The 9,073-nt window shown below is 37.5% G+C and overlaps 1 pseudogene; it reads right to left on the bottom strand.

Annotated features, from left to right (window-relative positions):
* Window positions 1-996: 996 nt before the first annotated feature.
* LOC143675739 (importin subunit alpha-6-like) lies at window positions 997-5,253 on the bottom strand (annotated as a pseudogene).
* Window positions 5,254-9,073: the final 3,820 nt, after the last annotated feature.

The following is a 9,073-nucleotide window of genomic DNA, read 5'->3' as shown; positions in this document are numbered from 1 at the left end:
CAACCATATTAAAGAATCTTTAGCAATTTTAAATGACATCTCCAGTCCCAGCATTGAATGGATTTAACAAAATTGAACACATAAGGTGATTTCTTCAGAGTAATACTGTCATTCAAGTACCTACACTCATTACACTTGAAAAGGAAAACTTTCCTATTACTGTTCTGAAAACTCGAAGAATTGCAGCATTATATTTGCTATGTTTTACTACTTTAGATTCACGATGGCACTGTCATGATGCTCTTTAAAAATAAAGAGTGAAAAAATAAACTATTTCAAAAATAGTAGCGCATTTGGTCAAAATACACTAATATAATAGCATTTGTATGCCACAGACAAATATTTAAGTGTCTTATAGTCATTTTTTTTATATGTTCAACATGAACAGCTTCTCTCTTCATCACCGCATTTTAATAGATTTGCCAGCACACTATTCTTCCACGTTTAATAAATTTCATAGGTTCTGCTGTTTACAAAGTATAATCCAAAGCACAAGTTATTCATAATTTAAGGTAAATGTTTTCACATTGTAATTCAGCTTTCATACTATTTCAGACTTCTGAAGTGTTCTTGTTTTATGTTTTGCTTTAAGCTAAAGGTAGATTTAGTAGAGTTTGGGTGTGTCGGACTTACTGCTAAAATGCAATCATCAATAGCGATACTGCTAATGCGCAGTTTCCAATTTTTCAATGGCTTGAAAAATTTCAGGACCATTATTTAATACTTTACCCAAGTTTACCTTTTAAAGCTTGAGTTATCTATTATATAATGTATTTCATTATTCTCTAGTCATGTACAAAAATCCAGAAGAAACACCCCCACCCCACAAAGCTATAATGGAAGATTGCATATAAATGGAAACTTGTTTTGTTTTTGTCTTTAGAAATGCATCAACTGATTTATTTTCTATCCAAAAACACATCAAAAATTCCTACTGATCCTGGCAAAAAGGAGATATCTGAAGTTACCATTTTCAACCATTCTGCCCCCACCAAGTTACAGTTGAAACCCTCCCATTGGTTCTTCCTGCTGCTAAAATACAAACTGCTGTTGGGTTTTCAGCCACCTGACTTACAATGCTGGGGTCATCTTCTGCACCCAAATAATGTTCAATTAGATCATTAGCCTTTTGATAAACTTCCTGATCTATATGGCTTTGCAGAAATTCAGCTTTTTTTCAGATCATATGCATCTTCAGTGAGCCCACAGTATGGATTAATTAATGCCTATTTCATTCTGCTTACGTTCTTATTCTCCAAGACATAAAATATATGTCACTTTAAAGCTACTTGGACAAGCTGAGTCCCTAACAGTAAGATCACAAAGTTAAAGTAGCCCAGGACTAACAAATACCTTATTTGCTCTGGAACCGTACTCTACCCCCACCCTGATGTCACATTTATTATAGCTCAAGCTGCTTCTTTGCTGGTGCTAAACTCTGCTTTCTAAAGAACCTCAAGCAAAATAGGAAAAATATTTGCATCTGTAACAGTGGGAATCTGATCCCTATTTCCCACAGAGATATTAAGAACAGTACAGCAGGCCTCCTTTCTAATTGACTCCTGTGGCTCCTTAGAAAGTGTAAGAAACAAAGGTAATGTAGAGCAACTCAAAGTTACCTTTGAATATCATCACCAACCAATATGACCAACCACTCTTAATGCAGGTGACCCCATTGTATAATCATTGTGCATCAAAGTTTTCACTAATTGTCCACAGACTCCAGAATCAATGACTGCTTGAATTTTATCATTGGGCTCATCGGAGAGATAAAAAAAGGGCCCAAAACACATCTGCTAACACATCAGGGTCACTGATCAACTATAATCATGACAGGACGTTTAAGCAAGGTGAAATCTTACTAAAGTTTGGAGAAGGGCTTTTGATTCTACATAAATTTGAGACAATCCATATAACATTTCTGTTGTTCTAAGTTTGTTCGAGTTTTTTTTAAGCTCTAAATGAGGTACAAATGTTTCACAATTCAAAACAAAACCTCTGCATTCTACATTGTCACTACCAATATTACCAAGAGCTCAAACAGCCTGTTACTGAACATCTTCATGAATTAAGGAGTTTGATAAAAAATTAAAACAGCCCCAATTTCAATCACTACCTTGGTACATAGAAATGTTCCAGGTGTAATATTAGGTAATGCCCACGCGGTTTCAAATTGTTCAGTTTTTTCAAGAAATTTCATGAATCTCTGTAGGACTCTTGGTTTGTGTATAGCATGATTTGTTCGTGAATTAGGTTCTTTAAAAAAGCTATCTTATATACTTCTGTGCTGCTGTTAGCTGTTGATCAGCATTATTTAAAAAAGTGATCTGATACTGTGAGCCATTGATTGTATACCATGTATGGAATGTTTGTATGTTAAGAAGGTGCTTTTTATCAAAAATATTTTTTTTAAGTCATGTGAACTGCATCTGTGGTCATAACTTCTTCCTCTGGAATGGGTATTAGTGGAACTGATATCCAGGTCCTGGATAGAACTTTCTAACACAGATTCATCATTTCTGGGCAAAGAGGCATTACTGCAATTGAATACCTGTTCTTCCCTTTTGTTTTCCAAGTCTTATTCCTTCCTTTTTTCTTCTACGCATTCTTGGGGTTTGAGAACTGTATTTTTTTTTAATTGATAAAACAACGTCCAAGCACATACAATCTTAACATACAAACATTCCATACATGGTGTACAATCAGTGGCTCACAATATCATTACATAGTTGTTTTAAAAAATGATCATGGTGATGAATGTACATTGCATCACTCCAGAAAAAGAAATAAAAAGAAAAGAAAAACTCATACCATACCCCTTAACCCCTCCCTCTCACTGACCACTAGTATTTCCATTTACACAATATATACTGTTTTTCATTTTAAATATTTGTTCCCCCTATTATTTATTTATTTTTAAACCGTGTTTTACTCATCTTCCATATCATAGATAAAAGGAGCATTAGACACAAGGTTTTCACGATCACACAGTGACATCATGAAAGCTATATCATTACACACTCATCTTAAAAAAAACATGGCTACTGGAACATAGCTCTAGTTTCTAGCACTTCCCTCTACTCTAATATACCTTAAACTAAAAAGGGGATCGCTATATAATGTGTAAGAATAACCTCCAGGATAATCTCTAACTCTGTTTGAAATTTCTCAGTCAGACACTTTATTTTATCTCATTTCACTCTTCCCCCTTTTGGAGAGAAGGTTTTCTCAATCCCTTGATGCTGAGTCCCAGCTCATTCTAGGATTTGTGTCACAAGTTGCCAGGTAGGTTTACATCCCTGGGAGTCAAGGCTCACATAGACGGGGGAGGGTGGTGAGTTTTCTTGTCATGTTGGCTGAGCGAGAGAGACCACATCTGAGCAACAAAAGAGGTTCTCTGGGGGTGACTCTTAGGCCTAGTTTTAAGTAGGCTTAGCCTATCCTTTGTGGGGATAAGTTTCATATGAATAAGCATCAAGATTGAGAGCTTGGCCTATTGATTTGGTTGTCCCCACTGCTTGTGAGAATATCAGGAATTCTCCAAATGGGGAAAGTTGAATTTTCCCTCTTTCTCACAATTTCCCCAAGGGGATTTTGCAAATACTTTTTTATTCACTGTTCAAATCACTCTAGGATTTATCAGAACATCACTCTGGACAAACCTACAAAATCTCATGCCCTATTCAAGGAGAACCGTATTCTTTTAACATTTTATTCTATTTTTCTTTCCCTGGACTAGTTCTAACATATGTAATTGCGGTGCTACCTGGAGACCCAGCTTCACAGACCCTGGCAGTGGTATCCACTCCTAGTAACACTAGGCACTGCTCTCCACCCCTAGAATGGAGTCCCTTAGCTCTTGTTTTCAGTCATCCAGAAATTTAATAGTTTTAGAAATTGTAAGCACTTCTTCTGAAAAGAGGGTATAAGTAAATTAGAGGGCACTGAGCCACATGACCTTGGGACTAATGTAACCTATTTCTTAAATAGATAAGAAACCACTACGAACTTCTATTACTAGGAAAAGGAAGTCATTAGCCAATATCTCTGATATATTTGGACTTGCTATCTGTTAAAACATTTCTCCTTTTCATCATCTCATTACAGAACAGAGAAGTGCTTTGTAATGGGACAATTGAGTTTCACCTCCAATCCAGGCCAATTGAGAGGAAACCATTATAAATCCACTTTAAAACCCTTTTAATTTACTAGACTTATTCACAGAAGCTTGACTCAAAGGCCCATTCATCCCTTTCTGCTGAATATAGAAATGATGACTCATAGAACAAAAAGCAATTCTAATTCAAGGGGTTGACGGAACTAGAAAGTTTTTTTCATAATTAATATATAACACGTAATGGAAGTTATCAGATGGTTGTCCATCCTTGTTCTCATGTGTAGGAAAAAAGAACAGTCCACTGACTCCCATTTTCTCCTATTGGCCACTTTTTAACAATTAGTGCATCTATTTGCTCATCCATCCATTAATTTTTTTACTAAATAAGTGCTTTTAATTAGGTGATTACCACCTAGATGATTTCATGTCAAACAGAGATCAAATGATAGTCCCTGACCCATTATGCATGTTCTTCATAAGAATCCATCCCATGAACAACCCAGGTGGGATTACTTAGTTACTTTCTACAACCCGGCTGAGAGGTATAGGAATGACCAACATCTGGAAAAGGAACAGGAAGAAACTATATCAGAAAGCCTGTGCAACTGAATAAAAACTAGAAGCCTATTAAGTTTTGTTTATGTAATTTTGATAGCTGTGTTCTCATGTAATAGTGGGAATCAAAGGTGTTAGAAATGTGAAGAAAACACTACTTTACTCTGTGAGCACTTGAGCCAGTCATTTAACTTCTTTAAGCTTCACTTTCATCAGTTATTAATTCTACACCTTATAATATAGTCCAGTGTTTGAAATAAGACTGCATATATAATAACCTTGTAGCACGGTTGCTATTTATTAGGTATTAAATTAATATTATCAACCAGAATGAACTATTTATCAAGTTCTACATTGACAATAGCTACTATTTTCTAAAAGCTAAATTCTAATAAACTCCAGTTTTGAAAAAGTTCACAACAAGATAGAGGAGCAAATTCTGATGGCTACTTGGATATATCCTTTCCAGAGACTCCTCGGATAGGGCTCGTTAACTCTGAGGATGTGCTACAATTTGGCTTTAGCTACCACCACCAGGCAGATGGTCTTACCACACTGCATTAGTGCCCTGACCTTAGCATTCACGGTGGGCTGAGGTTGAACACTTCCTAGCCCCAGACCTCCAAGACTTTCTCTGCAGGGGGTGCTTGAGCATATTCACAGCTGCACTGCAGAATGCTCTTGCTGAAGTACAGTCACCCATCCACTCTGCAGCAGCCTCATTACCCAAATCGGGAGTATGCAAGCCCCTACCCCAACAAGTCGGCCTCAGATAAATCAACTCAGGATGGAGGGAGGGTTGGTCAACCTAACACCCTCATGCCGAAGACCCTGGTACATAACGTAAATAATGTTCAAGCATATCGGAGAGTAGTGATCTTCTTCGGGTTCCAGCTTTCTAGTCCCCATCTAGTTTTCTACCCCCTTAAAGTTACAGAGATGGCATCAGGTGTAGAACTGTAGCTACAACCCACACATGGTGGCTCTTCTCAATGCTACCACCTCGTGTGACCATTGGCAGAGACCCTAAAGGGACTGGTCAAGGTCAAATCATCCATGTTCATTCCAGGAAGGCCCAATAGGCTGGGAGGCAAGTATTCTGGTTTCTGATCTTGCTTGGAGAATGCAGATGACCAAAGGAATAAAAGTAGTACTTTTGGTTTTGGAACTCTTTTTATATTTTTAGTGTGCAAAGTAGCATTTTACACTGTGAAAGAGTTATTAAAAACCCTAAAATACACATTCAAAACATAATGGATGCTATAAATTCAAAAAATTACTTTTCATAATGAATAGGTTCCTAAGCAAATCCACTACTGAAACTAGATTGTAGCAGTCACACAGATTTTAGTATACCTAAAAGGTTTTTTTCTTTTACAAAACTTGAGCACATTGTTTATGTGCACCTCAATGAACATTTTTTATTATTTCGGAACTAAAATAAATAATCTTAAAACACTTTAGACATTTTTATTTCATTGCCAAGAATTTAGTTTTTCTCAGGGTTAAAATAGGTTTTCATATAATTTGATGATATATGTGAGACTTTGCATCCCTCAACCAGCTTCACAGCAGTTATCGTCCATGAATATTATACAATATATAAATGGCCACTCAAGTATTGACATAGTTTACTTGTTTGAGAAAAGTAATAGGAGTAACTGAAGAAAACATCACCTTCTTCTTACGTTCTCTTCAAATGCACTTATTCATAAAGGTGTTAGGGAAGTTCTACATAAGGCAGAATGGTAGCCTTCACCGACCCATTTCAACAGTGAAACTTTATAATATAGCACGTCTTGACCTCTGGCTTCACACATAAAATCTCATCTCAGCACCTGGAAGTTAGCTCTATGAGCACAGACATCGTCTTCTCCTTGTCCCCCAGTCATCCAGGGTAGTGTTTTGGATATTCAGTTCATTTCCCTTTCAAGAGTGATCAGAAAACTCCTCATGCTAAAAAACCGTACCTTAAGACAACCCAAGGTCCTAATATAAACTCTATGCTTTTCTACATACTCTGAGATTCTTTAAAGCCTAAAGATACTATGAGGAAGTAATTCATTCATTTTATGGATGAGGAAGTTGAGTTTAGAAATGCTAAGTAGTGTACGCAAGTTCTCACATCTAGGGATGAAGCTGGGATTATATTTATGTCTGAATCTATGCTCTTATCTACTGCCAAATTTGACTTCTAAATCGGAAGGTAGGATCTAAGGGTGCATGCTTCATAAGGCTCCTCAAAGTATGGGGAGGTGGAGATGGGTGGGAGGAGATAAGCAGCAGAAGGTTGGCGCCCTTATGCCACCATGTTGCAGCATAAAATATTCCAGGACAGATTTCCATTGTTAGATCTTGTGGCAGGCAGAATAATGCCATGTTCCGTCCCACCCTCTCCCATGCTAAAGATACCCAAGCCTTAATCCCTGGAGCCTATGAATATGTTATGTGACATGACAAAATGGAATCAAGTTTGCAGATAGAATCATAGTTGCTAGTCAGCTGACCTTAAGAGTAGGGATATTGTCTTGGATTCTAATGGTGGGTCAAAAATAGTCACAAGTCCTTAAAAGCGGAAGGAGGAGGCAAAGAAAGAGAACCAGAAAGAAGGCAAAGTGAGGACTCGGTGTGATGTTGTTGACTCTGAAGACAGAAGAAGGAGCCATGAGTCAGCAAACAGACAGCCTTCAAAAAGCTGGAAAAAGCAAGGAACACGGTTCTCCCTTACAGTTTCCAGATGAAATCCACCTGCCAACAAACTGATTTTTAGCCATTTCAAACTTCTGGCCTCCAGCACTTTAAATAAGTGTATATTGTTTGAAACCACTGAATCGGTGGTAATTTGTTACAGTAACAAAAGAAAACTGGTCCTAATACTAACAGTTGTTTCATATGCCTCAGAACATGTATTTTACAAAGGGTAAACCGTACGTGCACCTTCCCTCTGCACGTTTACACAGAAACCCTCAGCATCGTGTTACCTAACAGGTAGCCTTCCTCCAGCCAGCCCATGCAAGCACACAGCTCCGGGCACCATCAGTACCAGAATTATCTCTGCCATAGGTTTAGGATAAAAGCTATTTTTAATGGGACTAAAACTGTATTTTTAGGTATTTTTAATTTTTTATTAAAAGCAAATCTTAGTTGTTGCCTATGATACTCCCTAAAATTTGTGCCAAAGGGAGCATAGTTTAATAAGGAAGTGCATACGTGAGTGGGAGTGTTTTTGGTTGAGATTTTAATTTTTGGACATTTGGAATCATATTCTGATGAATGCTGGAAATGAGCCATTTCCTTTCACTTCATCTCTGCTACAAAGAAAATGATCAGGTAGAGGACACATATGTGGGAAAAGTACACAGAAGGGATATGTGTGTGGGTGGAGGCAGGGCAGGAAGTTGATGTGGATTTTGATGGGGTCAAGATTTTAAAAACAAAGTTTTATACATAGTATTTTCTGCCATTAGCTATTTTCCCACTAGATGGCAGGCTAGTGCAAGCAAACAAAATGTTCTGTGAGGCTCAGGTTTCTCTTACATAGAGCTAAAAAGAATGTTGTATTGAACTCTTGACTTTATAATTTTGTTCCAAGAGGAACAGGAAGAAAGTCATCTATGTCAGGTCAGTGCACAGAGAAACAGGGCTGCTTTAGGCCATTTCCATGACAGTCAAGTCATTGAAATAACACGGACTTTGAGGGTTCCGCCGAGTTGCCTAAACTATGAAAACTTCAGTTTCGACATTTGCATAATGCGAGTGAACACTAGCATCTTCCATACAGAGCGATCAGAAAGATTCAACAAATATAGTTAAAAGGTTTGGGACATAATAGGCAATCGATTAATAGCTCCTTCTCTATCAGTGCCTAGGGGAAAAGAATAGAATTTAAATACTGGACCTTAAATTCCCATCATCTCCAGATATGGCTGTGATGAAATGAAGGATCTTGAAAAGGAGAGATGATTTGTTTTTTACCGTGCTTCAATTTGGTTCAAACTGTCCAAAAAACAATGCCATATGCTTTTCTCAAGTAAACTTCTGTCTTTTCTCTACATCGGTGAATGTACGGCATTCTCTCTTTTCTCCTGTATGAATGAATGGCAAATTTCCCTGGGATCTGCAATGCCAGACCAACATCATTGACTTTGCAAAAGCAGGAGGTGATAGTGGTCACCATCTCCTGCTTCCTCCACCTGCAGCAGGCTGGCCTTCAGTTTGTGGATGTACTAGAAAGTTGTCTAAATAGAATGTGATAAGTAATGGGGAAATCCCGTTCACAAATACATTTCTGCTGGACAGTCCAACGTCAGTGAATATGTTTCTGTAATTTAAATTGCAGCTTCTATTTAAATATGGTGCATAAAATTCCTGGGAAAGGTGTCATTTGAAAGAATAAGTTTT

The sequence above is a fragment of the Tamandua tetradactyla genome, chromosome 3 (genome assembly GCF_023851605.1).
Source record: "Tamandua tetradactyla isolate mTamTet1 chromosome 3, mTamTet1.pri, whole genome shotgun sequence".
Classification (NCBI taxonomy): Eukaryota; Metazoa; Chordata; class Mammalia; order Pilosa; family Myrmecophagidae; genus Tamandua; species Tamandua tetradactyla.
The sequence above is the reverse complement of the archived record's forward strand: the minus strand, read 5'-3'. Positions and strand labels throughout refer to the sequence as shown.